Below are 14,988 nucleotides of genomic sequence, written 5' to 3'. Positions count from 1 at the left end.
ATATAAAGTCCACATTGAGATTCTGAACTTCAATATGCCAGGCCGAATAGCAGTGCCGGTTTAAACCTGGTCACAGGAGAAACCGAAAATTGAATATTAGCAGCAGACGGAGCCTGCTTTCTTTCAAAATCGTTATCAGAGTTTAGCACAGAAGAAATTGTTATCACAACTTAACATATGAGAAAAAACCCTCATATTTAGATGGACTAAGTAACTTAATAAGGCTCATTTGGATGCAAAAATAAATGAGCATCAAGTTAACATTAACTTTTAATGCTTGCCATTTTATGTTAATTCATATTTTTAAATTATGGCTGATTCTTTGCAATCAGTCTATGGCTAATTATATCTCCAACATGTAAATCTGATGGAGTGCTGGGACCAAAGAACAACAAAAAATACCCAACAAAGACCTTGGAAACTCAGCGCTGTCAACTGGTAAAATCCAGCCTGCGTGGCAAAGCTCAGTCTCTGAACTTCTGTCACCATTCTTTCTCCAAGATCAAAGCTTAGGTGGCTTAACCATGGAAACCATATCGATGCATCCTGCTTGCAGACACTTTTCCTGATTTTTTTAATCTCTGGAACTGATGACTCTATCCTAAGACACAAGAGCTATGCATGAGGAAATGTAGACTGGATTTTTAAGGACCCTCCAAGCTGTAACTGTCTAAATAAAAAAATCTGGGCTCAAATACATCCCCCCACCTGACACAAAGATTCTACATGTTCTTCAATGCCAGACACAAGGATTCTTGCAATTACTAGAAGACACCCAGATCTAACTCTATTAATGAGGATGTATTCTCATGGCAGACTCAAAAAATAACAGCTACCATTTAATGAGGCTCTACCCTGCACCTTGTAAATGCTGTTTATCTCACGTGCTCTACGCAACAGCCCCCCATGAGAAAATTGAAAGACGCATTACCAAAGTTCACAAGCTAGTAGATCGCCAAAGCAGAGTTGTCTGTTTTTAGATTCCTATAGATGTTGTTTGTTCAAATCCAGATGCTGCAGATTTCACCAGTATGTGTATGTCCGTTGACCACTAGCTGTAGGACTCCAATTCCCACATTTCACAAGTGAAGACACAGAGGCCCAGAGAGGTTAAGCAGCTTATCCAAGGTTATGCAGCCAGCTAGTGGCAAATTCCGAACCGGGGTCCACATCTTCCATCCGCTCAGCCATCTTCTGCCTCCCACGTCTTCAACGTGCACGGAAGTCACCTGGGGATCTTGTTTCCACTCAGGTTCTCCTTGGGTAGGCCTGGCAGGGGCCTGCGATTCTGCATTTCCACTAACCACCCAGCTGATTATGGGGCGCAAAACCAATGCTCCATACCACAATGCCATCATCACTGGCAGAAAAGAGGCCTGAAGATATGCTGCAGAATTTCAATGAGGAGAAATGACGGCGTGATACTGTTTACTGGCCACTAAGGTAACCAGCCCGTCTCAATTTGTCCAGGACTTGCCCTGTTTTAGCACTGTAAGTTCCACAACCTGGGGAAGCCCCTCAGTGCCCAGCAAATGGGATGGTTGTCCCCTCTTGTCCTCAACTGGTTTATTTGCCACACCTAACACAGCATTACACATGGGAGAAAATATGCCGTATGGGTTAAGAGAGGAGACAGGGGCATCTGGGTGGCTCAGTGGGTTAAGCGTCTGTCTTCGGCTCAGGTCATGATCTCAAGGTCCTGGGACTGAGTCCTGCTTCGTGCTCCCGCTCTACGGGGGAGCCTTCTTCTCCCTCTCCCACTGCCCCTCTCCCCCACTCATACTCACCTGCACACGCTCTCTCTCTCTCTCTCTCTCTCTCAAATAAATAAATAAAATCTTTTAAAGAAGAAGAAGAGGAGGAGGAGGAGATGAAGTAAAGGGTGAGAGTGCTTACGAGACTGAAGGGGAGGGGGTGGTCAGCTTCCTGGGCATGAACCTGTACAGCTGCCCAGGCCCTGCACTCAGCAGGGCTCCTCGCTTGGTTTCATGTTCTGCTCTTACAGCCTTGAAATTCTTAATAATCTTTTTTACCTTTTAAAGTGTACAATTCAGTGCTTTTAGTATATTCACAAGGTTGTGTAATCATCAGCATGATCTACTTTCAGAACATTTTCATCACCCCAAATAGAAACCTTATACCCATTAGCAGTCAGTCCTCATTCTCCCTTCCTTTTGATCCTGACCATCACCGATCTACTTCTTGCCTCCTCTATGAATTTGCCTATTCTGGACATTTCATACAAATGGAATCCTACAGTATATGGCCTCTGTGTCTGGCTTTTTTCACTTAGTTTGCCTTCAAGTTTCATCTGTGTTGTAGCATATATCAGGACATCCTTACTTTTTATTGCTGAATAATATCCCATTGAATAAATATAATATATCCATCATATGGATATATCACATTTTGTCTAACCATTTATCAGTTGATGGACATTTGGGTTGTTGATACTGTTTGACTATTATAAATAATACTGCTATGAGCATTCATGTACAAGTTTTTATGTGGGCATATGCTTCCAATTCTCTCCAGTATATACCTAGGAGTAGAATTGCTGGATCATATGGTAACTCTATCTTTAACCTTTTGAGGAGATGCCAGATTGTTTTGCAAAGTGTTAGCATCATTTTACATTCCCACCAGAAATGTACAAGGGTTCCAATCTCTCCACATCCTTGCCAACTCTTATTGTCCATCTTTTTTATTATAGCCATCCTAGTGGTTGTTAAGTGGTATTTCATTATTGCTCTGATTTGCATGAAATTCCTAATAAAATTTGGACAAAATGTCCCTAATTTTCATTTTACCTTGGGCTCAGCAAATTATGGAGCAAAATAATGATAAAAGGAAGTACCTGGAGCAAAATAATGACAAAAGGAAGTATAGCCCCCAGGAGCCACAGTCCCCCGTGTTTTCCCCAGAGACAAAAGACTGGAGTGTGAAGGAAGGAGAAGAAAGCCACTTTTTCCTGACATACCTGTCAGACACTGTGGCAAAGCTGACCGTTCATTCTCAGAGTGGACCTACTCCCGTAAGCCTCCTAACTTGCCCAGCCCTCTCAAGCCTTCCCCTCTCTTACCCTGTCAGCCTGAATCCCTTCAAGTGAGAGAGAACCAAGTCTTTCATTATTCATTCAACAGCAGATTGTTATCTGCCTGCCAGGTACGGAGCTCGATGCTGGGGGTACCACGGTGAGAAGTTCTGAATCCCGGGATTCTCAAGGCTAGTAAAAGGCTTGAATTCAAAGGCCTGGTTGATTTGCCACATTCATTAAAATTCATCTGCATTAAATTAACATTCCATGTATTAAATGATAAACATAAATGCTACAAAACCAGTTTCTGATGGAGGAGAAGGAAAAAAAAGAGGAGATGGGATTCCGTAAGTCAGGAGGGGGCAATCTGTTAAGAGGTAACGGAAAATGGAACGTGAAGAAACAGAGAACTTGGAAATATTTTATAAATTTGCCTAAGAGTGGCCCTGTTTGTCTCCATCCAAGCAAGACTGAGAGCCACTCTGCCCAGAGGTGTTTTTTTCTTGCACTGGCAGGCGGTCCTGCCTGGCTGGCTTTAGGAAGATGAGATTGGAGCATTTTTTTTTCAATGCCGCCTCTTTCCCTAAGGATTGGTTAATTGAGGTATCACCTCTCAAGAATCACTGAGTAAAACTAATACATTACATTGCATGTTTCTGATTTCCACCAGGGCAATTATTTCACAATGTGAATTAAAGGGAAGACCATGCTCTTGAGCATGTCAAATAGAAGGCAGTTTATTGAGGACCACACTGGGAAGAGGTTGATTTCCCTAATTTACACACTAGAATTAGGCTTTATTTCATTTCTTTATCCTATTTCTAGAAACGAAATCATAAATTTCTCCTGACGGATCAGCACAGATTAGTTTTAAGTGCTCATAATTCAGTTATCTTTGGTGTGTCTCTGACCAGCATTCAGCAGAAGTCCATGGCATAACTTTGTAATACCCAAAATTGTACACTTAACCTTTTTTAATGCCTTGGGATGGTTCCTTCCTATCTTGAAAGATTACAAAATAACCTAGTAACAATTCTAGGGTTTCCTAGATTCCTTACAATTTGGGAAGGTACAAATGGGGGTCCTTACATATTTTTATGTTTCTGAAGGTCTGGTGAAAGTTAAGTAATACATCTGTACAAGCCAACAACAGAAAGTTTGTATCAACTCTCGAGTTCATCAGACATTCTGATTCACAACCATGTGTTGTTTGATTAATAAAATATACATATATTAGTCATTACTGAATAAAATCATTTTTAGACAAAATATTTTAAAAATTAGGTACATGAAGGAGGTGCCAATTTCTAAAAAAAAATAAAATAAAACTCCCTGGTATTGGAAAGTCTGGGGAAAACCTAGAACAGACTATGAAACATCAGAAAATTCTGCTCCTTTAGCAGCTATTGCTTTTGAATGCAAAGAAACTCAGGAATTTGTCTTCCTGCTTTCTCATCCCTATCCAAAGGTCTTTCTTCCTCCCAAGCACTCCCACCTATGACCTAGAACCGACCACATCTGAGGGACAAGCCTTCCAAGTAGGTTTTTTGTAGGTTGAACAGTCAAAATGGCTTGCATTGTTGATATCTGCTTGGTAATATCAGCTGAGATTTCATTTTTTTTTGATATTAACAGCAACTGTTTTCTCTCCCTGCTGGAGAGGCTCTTACCCAGCATGAAAGCCCACTGAAATCCACATGGGCGTTCCTGCCCCCAGGAATGTCTGAGCTAGAAGAGCTCTGACTGACTTGGTGCTTCTCTCCTGGGAAGTTCTAGAAAGGACCAGGCCAATGAAACTTCCTGAACATGGTCTTTAACAAATGACTTTCATCATTTATTAGAGGTATATTCTAGCTCAAACTCAGTCTTATGGAAAAGTAAGTTTAAATGTGTATATCAAAGTCAAGGGTGGGAAGGCGCCTGGGTGGCTCAGTCAGTTGAGTGACCGACTCATGATTTCGGCTCAGGTCATGATCTCAGCATCATGATCTCAAGGTCATGAGATTGAGACCTGTGTAGGGCTTCACACTCAGTGCGGAGTCTGCTTATCCCTCTCCCTCCCTCTCTGTCCCTCCCCCTGCTCAGGTGCTCAAGCTCTCTTTCTCCCTCCCTCTCTCAAATAAATAAATAAAATCTTTAAAAAAAAAAAAGAGTCAAAGGGATGAGCCATTCCCTCTATATTGAAGATAAAGGAGCAACAGTTTCTTATACACTCTCATTGTCAAGAGTGATAATAGTGATAATAATAATGCATACAGCAAATGTTTCATTAACACTCTTCTTTTCCCCCCAAAAATGAAATGTTTCATAGAAATCTCCACCAGCCAGATTTGGAGGACATAAACTAACAAAAGCAAACTCTCATAATTGGCCTTGGCTACCCTGTGTGGGAGGTAGACAACAACTTTCCTTCATCTCAGATGGAGAGCCTCTAATACATGTAGCTTCAGACACTGCAGAGCCAAACAAAATAGAAAAGTTTGAATGCTGTGTTTTCTTTTTTTTTTTCCAGTTAGTGAATATAGCTACCATTAGCCATAACTACGTGTTATTTGCATCCTGAAATTTTTTAAAATTCTTTATTCTAGAAGGGGAAAAAATCCACTAAAGTTTTCTGTACAAGCAGATGACATTCTCAAACTTGTGTGTAGGAAGATAATTCTGGTGGCTGTGTGAGGGGTGAACCAGCCAATGGAGGGACTAGAGGTGCAGCAGCTGAAGTGCTTTTTGCAAAAGATGGTGCCAGACCAAAGCAGAATAAAGGCAGAAAGGGGGAGGAGGTGATAGATAAAAGAGACAGAGCAAAGAATAAAAATCATTAACAGATAGCTGCTGATTAGGGGTGAAGGAGACAGAGGCATAGGAAATGATGCTAAGGAACCGACTAGAGGCGAAAGCCACGTAGTGATAAGTTATAAAGTAAGAATACATGCTGTGCAGGTTCCACAGATGCCCATGAACCCTGCCCCTGTGCCTCCATGAACAGTGAACACCCACTAGGACCTGCCAACGCTTGGGCTGATACCTGCCTCAAAACCCAAGGGGAGAAGCGAGCCCATCGGTGCTCATCCACAGGGAAGGTTCAGGCTTCCAGATCAGACAGAGTTCAAATTGTAGCTTCACCATCTTTCACCTTGGATCACGTATGTAAATTCTCAGAGTTCTCATTTCTTTCTCAGTGAAATGAGATGATACCATCTTCCTCACCTTGCGCATAGAGCTACTTCAAGAATTAAAGAAAGCAAGTAAAGCACCTGGCGTAGAGTAGGACCTCAAGAAATGATGGCTATTATTGCTATGACTCTTACACTCTGTCTTGTTTGTCTGCCTGATGCCCAGTGGGCCTGGAGCCTACCCTGAACCCCAAACTGATGGCCTCTGTGCCCCTTCCTGGTTCTTGCCAGCCATGCTGCTCTCCCAAATTAGCCGTCCTACATGATGTTAATTATTACCCAGCTGCTCCACCATTGTCACCAGACCCCACCCAATTTGACCTATGAAGCTAGTACAGTGACACAACTTCACTGTCACTTTGAATGAAGTCAGAACCCCAGGGGCCTGGGCACCTGTATTGTTCTACTGTTCAGGCAGGGTTGAAAACATATGACTGGGGATGGAGGCTATTCCTTTTTTGCTCAGTCCTCCTCACCCTGGTCCTGCCAGGTCCTAGCACCCTCCCTTCCCTACTGGCAGTTGTTCTCAAAGTATGGTCCCCAGACCAACATCAGCATCCGCTGGGAACCTATTAGAAATGCAGATTCTCAAGCCCCACCCCAGACCTACTGACTCCAAAACTTGGGTGGAGCCCAGTATCTGTATTTTAACAAACCCTTTAGGTAATTCGGATGCACACAACTTGAGAACTGTGGCCCAATATATTTCAATGAAAGTTCATACCACCTAATAGCCTCTGCAATAAAATGAAATCGCTGCCTGGGCTCCTGTCAAAGATGTTGCTAGCACCCTCTACAAACCACGGCTATGGAGAGAATTCCCCAGAGCTATGCCCTTCCTTACCCAGGGCAGCACTCTTAATAGCTGACACGCTGGATGTGTCCAGTCTGTGGCTCTCCAAGGCCACACACCCCCCACCCGCAGCCTGGCCACTCCATAGCAAGCAACAGAATTAATTCTATAAAATGAATTACAAGGTCAAAATCTGAGCTTGAACTGTAAAGGTATAGCATTTGATATTTACACCACCAACTGCTTTCTATAGTGTAGTATTTAACAAACAGTACCTCCTACTATTTAATTTTTCAGGACTAACAATGTATTTGATGTTCATAGGACATGGACTCAGATATCAACATTACCCTGCTCATAGATTCTGCATTTATCTCACTGGGACCTCCTGAGCTAGGCTATAAAAAGCACACCATGTTTATAAGTTTCAGAGCTGACTGCCAGCACCCAAGGGCTGGGACATTTCTTGCTCTGACCCACCCTGAAGGAGAAAGGAAGCAGATCTTAAAACTCTTTGGCCCCTCCTTGTAATGGCTCAGACATATTCTGTTATTAAAGCTTCCTCCTTAATTACTGACATACGTGCAATTCAAGTTACTTTCTTGCAATTATGTTATTCAGCAATAATTGGATTTCTAGTTTTAATTGGGCCCTAAATTAGCGATAGCTTTCATGAAAGCCATTACAGTGATTTCTAACTACAGTTTTTGCTGCTTTTTGAGTACATTATATTTCAAACAGAATGATTCACCAGTAGAAGAAGTCACAGCTGTGGTGAACTCTTACATAGGTTTCTATTAATGATTACAAGTTGGGTGCTATTCTGTTGTAACTAAACATTTGCTGCACATAATATCCATTGAGCACTGCTGTGTCACAAGAGAGGCTGTCTCCCGCCCAGGGTTAGAGTACACAGTTCTGTTTGTGATGAAGATCCAGCCATGCAACCAGATATTAAGCCCAGTTAAATGGGGAAGAGACTCTATTTGTTACCAGCTGCTACTGCAGATAAATACTTGAAAATAATACAAAATAAAACAAAACCAAATTATTCTTGAAAGCTATTGAAATCAAAATTTTGTTGAGCCTACAGAAAGCATAATCCCGTGGGTGTCTTCCTTTCCTACAGGGATTGTCTACTCAAATCAGCCCAATAAATATGTGTGGAGTGTTGGCTGTGCACCAGTTATTGCAAAAGACACGAAGCTAGTAACAGATTGTACAGTGATGTGGTTAAGAGTGTGAGCTTTAGGAGTGCCTGGGTGGCTTGGTTTCTTAAGTGTCTGCCTTTGGCTGAGGTGATGATCTCAGGGTCCTGGGGTTGAGTCTGCTTCTCCCTCTCTTCCCCCACCCCACCCCTGCTCATGTTCAGTCTCTCTCGCGCGCACTCAAATAAATAAATAAAATCTTTAAAAAAAGAAAAAAGAGTATGATCTTTGGAGTCAGACCACCTGGATTAGAATCCCAGCTCTGCAACTTCCTGGTTGTGTGACCTCAAGCAAATTACTTAATCTCTCTCAGGTTCTATTTCCTCATTTGTAAAATATATCATAAGGTTGCTGTGTGGGTTAAATGACTTACTGCATGTAAAGAATTTTAAAAAGCATCTGCCACTTAGTCAACACTTATTAAATGCTAGTTTTATTATTTTAGTTCAGGGTGGCAAGGGCTTTATATATATTGCCCATCACTGTATTCCCAGCATCCAGAATCGTGACTGATAGACAGTAAGTGCTCAATCGGTGCTTCTCGTCTTAATGGGAAAATCCAAAACTACAGAAAGTGCCTAGCAAAGAAGGGATTTAAAGGAAGGAGTCGTTGTGTCTAATTTGGGGCATACCAGTCAGGACATTGGTAGGAAACAGATGGAACATTCAAAAGGAATAATTAAGGAGCATTTCATGAAATAGCGACTCACAAAGGTATGGGGTAAATTAAGAGAGACAAACAAAATGGTGGAGCTCCACAAGGTTAACAATAGCAGAGCATCACTACCACGCCCAGACCTGAAAGGACCTGAAAGGGTGGAAGCTGTAGAGAGGGGCCTCTGATTGGAGCCACAGCCTTCAGTAAGAAGCACAGTGTCTGCCCACTGCAGTCATGCAGGAAGGGAGCCAGGGGAATAAATACCCTGGCTTCTCTCTCTTGCCTTCGGATTTTGTCCAATTGGCCAAACCCCATAGGAAGCCAGAGGGCAAATGACATAAGGCACAGAGCAGAGCGGAGAAGGATGGAAAAGTAAATGGAGAACATTTAACATAGGGGAAAATGAGGAAAAAATTGGGTGGGGGTGGAATGTAACACGACCCTTTAAGCAAAGTTGGCTTATACACAAGGTGAAGGTAAAAGGGGAGAGGAAGACATCCCAGGTGGAAAGAACAGCACGAGTAGATCAAGATAGGGAATGGCAAGACAAGCTTAGGAGATATCATTCATCCCATTTGGCTGTAAAAGAGGACACAAGTTTGCGAGTAAGGAGAGATAACATTGGAAAGATAGATTGGGGCATGTCACAGAGTGTCTCAAACGACAGGAGAAAGGCTGGAGACTTGATTTTGGAGGCAGGAGGGGCCACTGAAGTTAAGGCTGCAGCAGATAAGGATCAAAGCTGTGGTTTAAGACATCTGATTTTTTAGTAGTGCATCAGAAAGGCTGGAAAGAGACCACTGCTAGTGAGATGATCCAAGTGGCTTATATACTAGTCCAGAGAGAGAAAAATAATGAACTCAGGTGAAAGCAACAGGAGTGCTTGCTAAGGAAGCACAGGGATTAGGTGGGAAGTCAGGCGCAGGACCAAGAGCTCAGAAAGAGGCGAAGATCATTCCAAGATGTCTGGCCTGGATGGCTGGATGCCTAGGAGGAAGGTGAGGGTAGAGATGTGAGAAGCCTTAGTTCCTGGGGGCAGAAGAGTACTAAAAAGGAAGTCACTAAGTGTCTGTCCACTCATGTCCTCCCCACAGACCGTGTACAGACAGCCCTGGATTCCAGCCAGATGGATTCTACTCCAGCTCATTTCTAGTTGTGCTCATCCTTGTTACTCCTACTGCCCTCCTGGTTGACCTCATTTGGTTTCTTGGGTTTTTAGTACCTGACTCATTTCTAGGCTCCTGCCTCCATATCATCCTGTAGCTCAATCCTGGTTCTAAGCCCAACTCTCGTTAACCTCAGGCTTTGAGCTACTTGTGTTGTTACTCAGCTCTGGACCCACTCACACTCACAGTCCAGAGCAAGGCTGTCCGGTAGAACTTTCTGTGATGATGCACATTGTCTTTATCTGCACTGTCCAATGTGGTAACCACTAGCACATAGGGCTATTGAGCACTTGAAATGTGGCTAGTGAGACTGAGGAAATGAACTTTTAATATTATTTAATTTTAATTAATTCTAATTTCAACAGCCTCAAAGTAGGAAGCTCACTTCAGTAGAGAAGATGGAAAAGAATGAAGGTTTGTTAGATTTTCCATTTTTAACCAGATTTTGCTAGAACCAGCCGTAGGAGAGACTGTGGCAAGAATAAAGTTTGTCTTTAACACATTTTCAGCTTTGTTTCTACTTCTTTCCCCATATATATCATAAGCTACTTTCTGAGCTTCCCACAGACCTGACCTGCTTTGCCCTGCCTCTCCTTGGAATATCTACAGTGAGTGTCATAGTGCCCCCCAACCTGTCCCTGCACCAGGCTAAGATGAAGAACAAGGCAAATAAGACAAGGAGAGGAAGGCAGGATCAAGCAGGACCAGGGCCAACAGAACAAAACTGCCCCCCTTCAGGGGAATGAAAATCCTAAAGCTCATTCTAAATCCTGCTCTAGGTTTTTTTCCATAGCCTTTCTCATGCCCAAAAATACTACTAATTTAATTATGTCATGTTTGTTATATAATGCTCCTCTCTCACACACGAATATAAACACCACAAGGGCAGGAAAGTTTGTCATAATGTTCACTGATCTGAATTACCTAGAACAGAGTCTGTGGAATGAATGAATTGGACCTGATGAGGGAGACAGAGACTATGGCAAGTGGTTCCTGGAGGCATCAAGATTGTAGGAGTGAGTTTAAATTGGAACAGGATCCCAGAGAGCAGCTGGAAGGTACAAGAAGTAGGATTTGGTTCAGGACTCAACCAAAGTGTGAAGCCTGTATACAACTTCAAAAGAATGATAGCTCTCTGACCAGTAGGTGAGGAACAACTGTGACACCAAGTCTGAGACCAGCAAAAAACAGTGTTTAGTAAATTGGTCATGTCTGCCATGAGTGCAGAAGGGGTGGTCCAGATGTCCTCTATTTGTCAGTCTTGACTAGTGAAATTAAGAATTAAGGCTCCAGCCCAGTGGCCTGTGATTTAGGCCCAGTGTCCAGTCCAGTGAAGGAAATTGAGGTTGCTGAAAAAACAAAAAGCACTCACCTAATCATTCAATGTGTGAGATACAGCAGGATGATATTAAGAAGAAAGACCAGTTAGAAGGCCAGGAGGTAGCTAGAGTCCCCCACAGATATATACAACATATTCCAAGATAAGAGTGGCAAGATGCATCCATTGACTCAATCTATGTCTACTTACTATCTGCGTACCAAGCCACAGAAGACACAGCATGAATAAAACACAAAATTCCCCATCCTCGTGGAGCTTACCTTGTAGTGGGGGGGGGGGATCAAATATGATAAAGAGCTGTAAAAATTAAACAGGACACAGGGCTAGGAAGTATGTATGGAAGGAGAGTTGTTGAAATTTCAGATAGAGTAGTCAAGGAGGGCTTCACTCAATTGAGAGGTTCAAGATCCATCTCTCATGGGCTGGAAAGCCTAATTACTAAAAGAATGTACTGGGTTTGCCCACGTCCTTGTGGGACTGAGTTTGCAGAGACCAGACTTGGTACCTACAGAACACTCCCCAGAGGGGAGCAAGATTCTGGCTCCTTTTGTTTTGAGTCTGGTCTTGACCCGTTCTTTGGATACACCCAGCAGCCTCCCCACGGTTCTCTTTCTTGACACAGACAATGCCCCAGACATCCTTAGCAATCTGGTGAAGTCTGAACTCCTTTTAAGAGTGTTTTTGAGGACATAAAGTAAAATACATGGTATTACAAAGAGAGCAAAGTATATTGAAATAATAGTTGCCCAATATTTTTAATAAATTTGTGACATTGTAATCTATGTAATTCTTTATTAATGCATGAAACAATAAAATCTAGAGATAGGTGCGATAACTACCATAATTTTAAAATGGTAATATGTGAAAATATTATTTTGCTATATCTGCAACCACAATAATGTGATAAGAAAAACATCTGTGATTTCCATTGCTGACAAAGTCTCTTGGGATTTGTCATCTATATAGATAGTTGAAGAAAATGCTACATTTCAGCTAGAGGTTAATTAAAATAAGTATGTAGTCTTTTCCCCATCCAAGTTCATGGACACCTGAATGAAGCACCCTGTACCTGGTCCTTTCCTGCCTGTTTTCATCTCCTTAGTAGGCAGATGTTACTGAAAGCAAAACTTACACAGCTTCCATAGAAGAGTGTTGATTCAGAGGGCCCTTACCTTTCACTTGAGGGGAGAGCACAGCTGAGGGAATCAGATGCGTTGAGCCTGTTCTTTTCCCCAGTAAAACCTACTTATACAGTCGTGAGTGAGATGGTCATGGATGGCTTATAGAGACCATCTCAATCTGTAATCAGTCTTCATAAAATGTATTCACTCAGCAAATATGAGTACCTACGGCCTATCAGGCACTGTTTTAGATGTTGGGAATACATCAATAAACAAAACAGACCAAAAAAAAAAAAAAAATCCCTGCCCTCATGAAGTTGAGATTCTAGTAGAGAGTGGTTGGGTGGGTGGGTGGGAGCAGCAGCAGAGTCAGACAATAAACACAAAGAAATAATACAAATGATATCACAGGTAGGTAGGGGATAAGTACTATGAAAGAATATAGAAAACACTGTAAGGAGTACAGAGAGCCCAGGTCACGTCGTTTGGTGCAGTAACAGAAGAATGGAGTCCCTGTCTTCTCTGTGCCAGTTGACTTTTTCTGGGCTCGGTTTCCTCATCTGTGAATGTAGAGCGTTGGACTAGTCACTCTCCATTCGACCAGGTCAACAGTTAAAGAGCTGGGACAGCACCACCCTAGGGCGATGGAGGTACCTTGGGCGCCTAGCAGGGATTTGAATCATTTCCCCAAATTCAACTTCTGATCTGTGTTAGACAGTGGGGCTGCAAATCGATTTTGTTTGAAAACATGTTTCAGACCTAAATGTGAGACAGGAATCCTTCAGAATCCTAGAGGAGAACACAGGCAGGAACCTCTTCGACCTCAGCTGCAGCAACTTCTTCCTAGAAACATCACCAAAGCCAAGGGAAGCAAGGGCAAAAATGAACTATTGGGACTTCATCGAGATAAAAAGCTTTTGCACAGCAAAGGAAACAGTCAACAAAACCAAAAGACATACAACAGAATGGGAGAAGATATTTGCAAATGACATATCAGATAAAGGGCTAGTTTTCAAAATCTATAAAGAACTTACCAAACTCAACACCCAAAGACCAAATAATCCAATCAAGAAATGGGCAAAAGACATGAACAGACACTTTTCCAAAGAAGACATCCAAATGGCCAACAGACACATGAAAAAGTGCTCAACATCACTCAGCATCAGGGAAATCCAAATCAAAACCTCAATGAGATGCCACCTCACACCAGTCAGAATGGCTAAAATGAACAAGTCAGGAAACGACAGATATTGGCGGGGATGCGGAGAAAGGGGAACCCTCCTACACTGTTGGTGGGAATGCAAGCTGGTGCAGCCACTCTGGAAAAGAGTATGGAGGTTCCTCAAAAAGTTGAAAATGGAGCTACCATATGACCCAGCAGTTGCACTACTAGGTATTTGCCACAAAGATACAAATGTAGTGATCCAGAGGGGTACGTGCACCCCAATATTTACAGTAGCAATGTCCACAATAGCCAAACTACGGAAAGAGCCAAGATGTCCATCGACAGATGAATGGATAAAGAGGATGTGGTATATATACACAATGGAATATTATGCAGCCATCAAAAAAATGAAATCTTTCCATTTACAAAAACGTGGATGGAACTAAAGGGTATTATGCTGAGTGAAATAAGTCAAACAGAGAAAGACAAGTACCATATGATCTCACTGATATGAGGAATTCTTATTCTCAGGAAACTGAAGGTTGCTGGAGTGGTGGGGGGTGGGAGGGATGGGGTGGCTGGGTGATAGACATTGGGGAGGGTACGTGCTATGGTGAGCACTGTGAATTGTGCAAGACTGGTGAATCACAGACCTGTACCTCTGAAACGAATAATACATTACATGTTAATAAAAAGAAGACAGCAGGAAGAGAAGAATGAAAGGGGGGAAATCGGAGGGGGAGATGAACCATGAGAGACTATGGACTCTGAAAAACAAACTGAGGGTTCTAGAGGGGAGGGGGTGGGGGGTGGGTTAGCCTGGTGATGGGTATTAAAGAGGGCACGTTCTGCATGGAGCACTGGGTGTTATACGCAAATAATGAATCATGGAACACACATCAAAAACTAATGATGTAATGTATGGTGATTAACATAACATAATGAAATATAATTAAAAAAAGAAAAAAAAAACATGTTTCACTACTAACCAGAAAAAAAAAAAGTCTGAAAACCATTAGTGGTTCTAAGATTTTTTTTTCTTTCGAATAACTGTGATAATTATTCGAAAGAAAAATCATGGCAATGTTGCCTACTGTTGCTTCAATTCTTCACCTCTCACAGCCTGCTGTGATTTCACCATTTCTTTTGGCTTTATTTCATTACTTTCCACACAGAGGTATTTATAGTGACGATAATGAGTTTCCAAAACAAACCTAACGAAATGTGCATTTTCATAGGATTGTGAGTTCCTAGAACAAACAAGCATTGATTTAGGGAACCAAATTACGAAGCACCCGGGAGAGGAGGCTGCCCCAGGAAGGGACCGG

The 14,988-nt window shown here is 42.3% G+C and overlaps 1 pseudogene; it reads left to right on the top strand.

The window, feature by feature from the left end:
* The first annotated feature begins 2,827 nt into the window (after positions 1–2,827).
* LOC118357357 overlaps positions 2,828–14,988 on the top strand; it is a 64,639-nt pseudogene continuing 52,478 nt past the window's right edge.

The sequence above is a fragment of the Zalophus californianus genome, chromosome 9 (genome assembly GCF_009762305.2).
Source record: "Zalophus californianus isolate mZalCal1 chromosome 9, mZalCal1.pri.v2, whole genome shotgun sequence".
Classification (NCBI taxonomy): Eukaryota; Metazoa; Chordata; class Mammalia; order Carnivora; family Otariidae; genus Zalophus; species Zalophus californianus.
This window is presented reverse-complemented; position numbering and strand designations above follow the sequence as displayed.